Source organism: Callospermophilus lateralis, chromosome 18 (genome assembly GCF_048772815.1).
Source record: "Callospermophilus lateralis isolate mCalLat2 chromosome 18, mCalLat2.hap1, whole genome shotgun sequence".
In the NCBI taxonomy this organism is placed as follows: domain Eukaryota; kingdom Metazoa; phylum Chordata; class Mammalia; order Rodentia; family Sciuridae; genus Callospermophilus; species Callospermophilus lateralis.
In genome coordinates, this window is record NC_135322.1 from 1699336 (window position 1) to 1706068 (window position 6733).

The following is a 6733-nucleotide window of genomic DNA, read 5'->3' on the forward strand; positions in this document are numbered from 1 at the left end:
CACCTGAACATCTGTGTTGTAAAGATATGCAAGACGGCAAGGCCAGGTAGAAGTCAACGGAAGGTATTAAAAGCTCCCGCAAAAGAAAAATACTGGGGTCAGACTAGCAACTGGGGACATTCTGAGACTTCTGAGGCCCAGTGGACTGTACCTGATGCAGTATTCTCAGTGGAGTGGTTCCTGAGGATCTAATGAACCAACAATGAATCGTAGATTCCAATATCAACTGGAAAACACTGATGTACAAGTTGTGTGTCATTCATTCCAAAAGCTAAGAAAAACAATAGAGTCTCCCAGCAAATTGTTTATACAAAAGGCAGAAGATTCACAGAAGACTTCTGAAACTAATCTTGAATGTCAGACAAAAGTAACAGAAACTGGTTTCAAATTAGAAGAGAATTGTGATCTAAAATCCATTTTCTGCCCACCCACTATATTGACTGGTGTAGTTAAAAATACCTTGAATTATAAGAGCATTGACAAGATGATTTCCAATGTAGAAGCAAACGCCAGAGTCACTTGATAAAAGGCAAAAGTAACATTTTAAATCTAGACTAATGTTTTTTAGCTGTGGAGAAAACACCTCACTTGGTGAATTTAGTTCATTCTTCCAACTACTACTACTAATATTCTGAAAAGAGAAAACAGTAGAACCTGTCACTCCAGCATTTCAAACTGTAAAACCACAGACACAAAGTGGTAGTCATTACTTGACATGGATAGTATGAATCAAAAGATGATGCTTTCAGAAAACAAAATGTTAGATGCATGAAAACTTCAGAACCAACTAAAGAAAATATTTGAGTAGCTTTGGAAAATTGAACAGCAGCACTGGATCAGGTCAGGCATTTGATTCAATGTGATCTCTATACACAAATTACAAGCTATTTGATAAAAAACTGAAAGAACTGAATGAACACATGGGGAAAACAGGAACCAGAATAAAATTGAAGCAATAGCTGACGAACCCCTTACAAAAATATCCAGACTTCAAAGATATGAGAACAGCAATATTACCTCAAAACTGTGTGGAACCAGATTCTTACCCAGTAACACAGCCAGTAAGATTACAAATCCAGAAAGAAATAAGAGTCAGTTAATTGTCTGGATGATGTGGGGACTTCTGCTGGGAGTGGTAGGACACGCCTGTGAACCCAACAGCTTGAGAGGCTGAAGAAGAGGATCACAATTTCAAAACACCAGCCTTAGCAATGTCGCCAGACCCTTTCTCAAAAAATAAGATGGGTTAGGGATGAGGCTCAGTGGTAAAGCCCCTTGTGTTCATCCCTAGTACAAAAAAAGGGGGAGGGGGAGTGATTTCTGTGAACTGTGAACCTTCTAACCCCTCAGTGAAAGCAAGTGAAAAGATTAATTTGTCACCACTTTGGGTTAAGTTTGTTTTTGAAAGAAACAATGATGATGATGACATGCTGATTTCTGTAGAAAGCCCTAATTTGACAACTCCAATTACATAAAATCTGACAGATATTAGAAAAAATACATCAGGAAATTCTAATAATTCCAACCTAATGCCATAACTGAATTTGGGCTATAGAGAAGAAGCAGCTTGATTTTCTTTCTGATTTGACAAAAGAGGTCCATTCAGGCTGGAGTTGTAGCTCAGGGGTAGAGCACCTGCCTAGCATGTGTGAGACACTGGGTTTGGATGCTGGCACCGCATATAAATAAATAAATAAAAATAAAGGTCCATTAAAAACTAAAAAAAAGTTTCTATAAAAAGAGGTCTAGTGGGGAGGGGCTAAAGGGGTGGGAAAGACTGTAGGAGTTGTGTGTTTGGGATTGGGGTCCCTGATGACTTCAGGGCTGTGGCATGCTTGGTACCTGGGAAAGTTTGTGCAGAGGCATAGGATGCCCAGTTGCTATGGCTATGCCGTGCATGCTAGAGTCCTATCAGCTTCACCTTAGTCTTAGGGACATAGCTCCTGGGAATAAAGGAACCTGCTTGCTAGATAGCTACAGTGTTTCACCAAGCTCCAGTGCTCCTGGAGCTGCCCACCTAACAGTAACTTCAGAGAACTGCACAAAGCTCCTGACATTGCATACTGTAACTATGAAATGTAACTGCAGAACAAGCAACCTTACTGACACTCTGAACAATAATGTGGTTGTGGTACTAATGACCTAATGCAACCTGTTGATATAAATAAAGGTCTTTCAGCCACTCTGCCACTTTCCTGCCTCTGCACCTTGTCTGTCTCTTCTTTATTATTATTCCTTCAAAAGGCAGTGGAATGAGACAGAACATCATTACCCTTGGTACATGTATCATTGCACCAATTGTGTGACTACTTCATGCACAACCAGAGAAGTGAAAAATTCTGCTTTATTTGTGTATGATGAATCAAGGAGCTTTCTACGGTTATGTATAACTGGTTAAAACTAATGCATAAATAAATCTAAAAAAAAAAGTCTTCATTGCTTCCTAGAATGCAAGGGCACCTCCTTTCTCCTGTAGACAGTGCAGTCACCCGTAAGGATTTGGTGCTACCTCAGGAAGGGCCTTCCATTTGTTCATTCAGCAAATGTCTACTGAACAGCATTCTGAGCCAGGTACTTCTGAACCTTGGGAATGCAAGGCAAATCGGCTCAAAGATCCCTGCCTTCTTGCAGTTTACTGTCTCAGGAAGAAACGAGTCAATGAACAAATAACCAAATACATTTTACTTCTAGTAAGAAGTGCCAAGGCTGGGGTTGTAGCTTTGTAGAGTGTTTGCCTCGCATACCTGAGGCCCTGGATTCGGTCACCAGCACCACATAAGGAAAAAAAAAAGCAAATAAAAATAAAGATGTTGTGTCCATCTACAACTAAAAAAAAAAAATATTTAAAAAAAAAAAGAGAAGAAGAAGTGGTGCCATGGAGAAAGTAAGTTAAAACAGGCACAGCTTGTGGGATGGTGGGAAGTGTCAAGGAAGGCCTTGCAAAAATGTGATGCTTCCACAGAGAGCTGGCGTAACATCCTAAGGGGAAGTTTGCCAGGCAGTGTTTAAGGCTAGATAAAGCACCGAGTCCAGAGAAAAAGTGACTATCCAACCACAGCAAGCAAGAGGCCATGGTAGCCAGAAAGCATGAGTGAGAGAAAGAATGGTAGGGAACAAGGACCAGGATGCGGCAGGGCCTTCTGCAGACCATGGTCTGTTGTGGAGAGGCATCGAAGAGATTTGTGTGCCCAAGGAACATGTTCTGATTAATGCTTGAAAGAGACCATCTAACTACCACATGCAATGAAGAGTAGATTCCAGTAGGCCAAGGCTGATAGGCAATAGGGAAAACAGGTAAGAGGCTACTGGGATACTCTAAGAAAGATGGGTTGGGGGCTTAACAGTAGCAATAGTGAGAAGTGGTCAGGCCCTTGTGTATTTTAAAAGTAAATCTCACTCACAAATATTGGACCCAATGTGGCTATAAAGAAAAGAGATGAGCCAGGGGTGGTGGCACACTCCTATAATCCCAGCAGCTCAGGAGGCTGAGGCAGGAAGATCACAAGTTCAAAGCCAGCCTCAGCAAAAGTGAGCCGCTGTCTCTAAATAAAATATGAAATAGGGCTGGGGACGTGACTCAGTGTCCCAGTGCCTCTGAGGTCAACCCCCAGTGCCTGCCACAAAAAAAAAAAAGAGAGATGAGTCAAGCCTTGCTATTAGTTCACTCACTGAACACCTGCGATGGACCAGCTTAAGGCTCTGGGTGTGGATGCAGCAATAACTGTCACAGCTTCTTGCCCCTGTGGAGTTCCATTCTAGCAGAAGAAACAAAAAATGAAATGCAAAATAACTAAATGTAAAAAATAGGAAATAAAAGGTTTATTCACTGCCACGCAGAAACGCCAGCATCCACTGTGGAGTCACCTTTGAAAAATGTCTTAAACTCAAAAGAAAAAACCCAATGGCAGAACAGGAGTCAAGGATTTCAATTTCTTTGAGCACCTGCCGCCCCTCCCTAAACTGGAGGGCAGAAGTGGAGACAGGCTCCCCCCATGCCCCCCGGAGGCAAGAGCCCAGCGCGCACCCTGCGGAAAGCTGCCATCTCTTCCTGCGCCCTGAGAACTCAGACAATAAGTTGATCTGCAAGAAAAATGGAGAAGTTAAAAGAATAACTGCTTTATCTCCCTTTTGGGCTACAACAAGTATTTATTGTCCAGGCAAGACATTTTGGGGTGATATAGATCACTCTGGTTTTGAATGTGTGTGTTTTTTGGCACCAGGGATTGAACCCAGGGTGGTTGACCTCTGAACTACATTCCCAGCTCCCCTGCCTTTTAAAAAATTTTCATTTTGAGACCGAGTCTCGGTAAGTTGCTTAGGGCCTCAATTGCTGAGGGTGGCTTTGAAATGATGACCCTCTGTCTCAACCTCCCAAGCCACTGGGATCATAGGTGTCGCCCCCATGCCTGCTGGGTCATTCTGTGAAACAAAATCTACCCATGGGTTTTCTGAAAACTTTACCTAAAAGAAAAATCCCCAAAAGTTATGTTTTAGGGGCTGAGCTTGTGGCTCAGTGGTAAAGCATTTCCCTGGCACATGTGAGGCACTGGATTCAATCCTTAGCACTGTTAAGCCACGAAGCAAAAAATAAAAAAAGACCACTGACTCCAATTTAAATCAAATTAAAGCAAGCTTGTAATTCCAACCGGCCAGGGCTGTCCCTCTCAAAACCCGTGGGGTAGAAGACAGCATTCCGGCTCTCTAGGAGCACAGTTTTATAGCACAGAAAGTTGCAAGAGGAGGGTGTCTTGAGAACTTACAGATAACAGGATTTTGACAAGCATAATACAAAGGCAGGTAGTAGGTTAATGGTCTAAATGGTTCAGCACTTAGGGAGTAAATTTAGATCCCAACATCGGAATTTATGAGGCACCACTAAAGTTTCAGAGAGGGTTGTTATCTGGTCAGGGAAAACCAGGTGTGGGTGAGTTCAAAGCACGGGCAGGCATTGCAAGCAAGTTTAGAAATTGCAGTAATTTATAGTAAAGGCGAAATTAACTTTTCATGTCTTTGTGACAAGATAGCTCCCAATCTTAAAAGGGAATTAAGCGGGGTTTATCAGCCCCACATAAAAATAAAAAAACAAAAGTATTATGTCCATCTACAACTTTTAAAAAGTAACATTGTTTTTTTAAAAAGCATGTTTTATACTGTTTCCTTTCTACAGACTTGAGTGTCAGTTCAGTGTTTCTCCAACACTGTTGCCATTTTACAGGGCCAGTTCCTACTGTGAGCACTTTGGTGTGGGGACCCTCAGTGGCTGCTAGCTCTACTGATTCCCGATCCTCCCGGAGCCTGTGCTATCCCTGTCTGCATTCTCGGACACATACTCTGGTGGGCCCGCGTTGCTGCGCTCTGCTGTGCACGGCCACTTGGCTGCCGGAGCCACCGCTTCTCTCAGGAGCCCTGGGATACAAGTAGCCACCACTGCCTTTACCAACAGTCAGCATTTGTGACCTCCTGTGGTCACCTTAGCTACAGGCTAGGTTACCTCTCCATCCAGGTTCCATGAAAATCCTTTTTCAGCTCTCTGGGCTATGAATTTGTGCCCCTCCTCTTTATTTCTTTTGGCTGTTAGTCATTTGGGGAATTAGCCTGGAGGTTTCCCCAATGTGTGTTTGTGTTTGTGTATGTGTATGTGAGTGTGTGTGTGTGTGTGTGTGTGTGTATAAAATTTGTTAAGCGTTGTGTGCTATGTACACAAAAACACTGTCCAACCACACGATTTCAGTTGTCAAGTTGTGCACCTTAGACTTCGGGCTTTAAATTGGGATTCCCTAAATGCTACCCTTTGTGAATCTCGAGGCTGCCATCACTACTAAGAGAAGGTAACACCAAGGTCTCTGAAGGACAGGTCTCCTGGCACCGCCCCCGAGGGCACACTGAGGTAAAGTACAGCACCCTCAAAATGGAGCCCATGGATGGACTTAAGAAGTGGAATTCGGGGCCGGAGGGAGACCCTTGTCTTGTGGCTAGCTAATAACTACGACATGGAGAAATAGAACAGTAAAAGATTGGTTAAAAAAAACGCTGAGTGGCAGCTGGGTGGAAAGGGAAAGCCTGACCCTGGATGAGTGTATCACCCACTACCATTCATTTCACGTGGGGTGAACATTCGTGTCTTTTGCTGTAGCAGTATTGACAAGTTTGATAAGGGTGTTGCCTTAGACCCTGTAGTAAGGGCAAGTTAAACTGCCATGGGTTTTGAAAAGGTGCCTTACTATGTGACCAAGGAGATGAGAGGACTGTACAGTAAAAGCTAATTCCTTGTAACTCCAAGTGCTGTCCGGGTAGTGCCCTGAGGGTCTGTGACAATTCCAGAATTGTGAGTCCTAAACAGACCTGCTATGCAGAATCTGCCTTTTTACAAATTCCCCAGATGATCTGCCTTAAGGTTTGAAAATCACTAGGCAAAAACAACTTCCTGCTAATCTAAAACACCCCCTTGATAAGTAACTCATCAGGAAGAACTCTCTTAATTAAAATAACAAAAGCCCAGCTACTAGGGAGGTTGAAGGGGAGAGCCACGGAAGCCAGATTTACAGATAAGTAGTTAGTGTAGTTAGGTAAATGGAGTCTATGTTGAATACGATAAATAAAATGGAGGCCATTATAGAGAACAGAGTCCAGGAAACCAGAGCAGCACTTGGGGATTGAAATGTTAATGTCCCAAGGCCCAGAGCCCATTCTAAGCAACTGTTAATGGAACAGCTCCCAGCAAACAGGGAAATGC

At 43.1% G+C, this 6733-nt stretch overlaps 1 pseudogene; it reads left to right on the plus strand.

Moving 5' to 3' along the window:
- The first annotated feature begins 202 nt into the window (after nt 1-202).
- LOC143638187 (activating transcription factor 7-interacting protein 2 pseudogene) lies at nt 203-1174 on the plus strand (annotated as a pseudogene).
- Nucleotides 1175-6733: the final 5559 nt, after the last annotated feature.